Here is a 1479-nt window from a genome sequence, read left to right on the forward strand (position 1 = left end):
CCCCCAGCGCGCGCCCGGCGGCCTCCCCCCTGCAGGCCGAGGCGAGGCCGCCACGTGGGCGCTGTCCCGCAGGGAGCAGCCCGTTCGGACGCTCGCGCTGCGGGCCTCTCCGCGTGGTCCGCGGGCCTGGGACATCCCTGAAGTCAAAGTGACGTTCCTCGTTTTCACTAAGGTTTTTGCCATAGGGCGTGTGTGCTCGCTGGAGAAAAGCAGTGAGAGGGAACGTGAGAGCCCACACACACACACACACACACACACACACGGCCACTCTCTCGTCGCCTCTCCCCTTGGCCTTCATGCCCTTCTTGGGCATTCTGGGCAAGCATATGCCTCCCGGTGATTTTCAAGCCAAGTGTAGACTAGAACCAGGTAGGCCAGTCCACACCACCTGCAGGCCCCAACATTGGTAATTCAAGTGATATTCTCATTCCGTTTTCACTCACATTCCAGAGCGTGCAGAGGATGTATTGAAAACAACTGACAAAGTTTGTCATCACTGATAAACTCAAGATTCAAGTGGAAATTAGAATTTTGAAGACTGTGTGTCTACCATGAATCGATCATTTCCCAATACATAGGCCTGGTCTGGTAAGATGGATGGTGAGGCCCAGCCATGGTGGCTCAGGGTGCCTTCACTGCTCAGCGCTGGGGCTACATAGGAGGCCTAGGTTAAGATCCTGCACTGCCCGGTGAAACCTTGCTGAGAATACCTCACACGCATACACGTATTCTCCCTCCCTCTCTCTCTCTCTCTCTCTCTCTCTCTCAAAAGAAAGAAATAGGGGCCAGCCCCCTAGGCCAGTGGTTAAGGGAGCCAGCTCCCATATGACTGACTGCAGTTTGAACACCAGCAACTTGAAAAACATACCATGTGTGTAAACCCCAATCCCAACAAGATGGAGAATAGGGATTATGGGGTGTCTACACCCCACGTTGGAGGAGTGCTTTCTCTCTCCTGTCTCTAGTGAGCACATATGCCCTCTGGCAATTAAACAAAAAGAGAAAGAAACTTGGAAAAACGAGTGGCTGATGATATTAATTAATGTTATTTTTGATATTGTATAATTAAATGTGTCAACTTTGGGATGATATAACTCAACGAACCAATATTTTTCTAGATGATCCATGCATAATGTTATAAACCTATACACAGGCAAAAGATACATTTAAAGTGCTTTGATGGGGCCAATAGTTGACATGGTGGTTGAGGCTCTGAACTCCCACATGGCCAACTGTGGTTTGAGTCCCAGACCTGGCAGCTTGCCCTCTCACTTTCCCTCTCTGTCTTGCCCTCTGTCTCTCTCTGATCAAATTAAAATAATAATAATTTAAATAAATAATTCTTTAAATTTTTTAAATAAATTGAAATGACAAGACATAGACTGAAAAAAATATGAGTCATATATGTGATAAAGGGCTTGTATGCAAAGTATACAAAGAATGCTTATAAGTTAGTAATAAGACTAATATTCCCATTTT

The sequence above is a fragment of the Tupaia chinensis genome, unplaced genomic scaffold, assembly GCF_000334495.1.
Source record: "Tupaia chinensis unplaced genomic scaffold, TupChi_1.0 Scaffold146140_1, whole genome shotgun sequence".
Classification (NCBI taxonomy): Eukaryota; Metazoa; Chordata; class Mammalia; order Scandentia; family Tupaiidae; genus Tupaia; species Tupaia belangeri.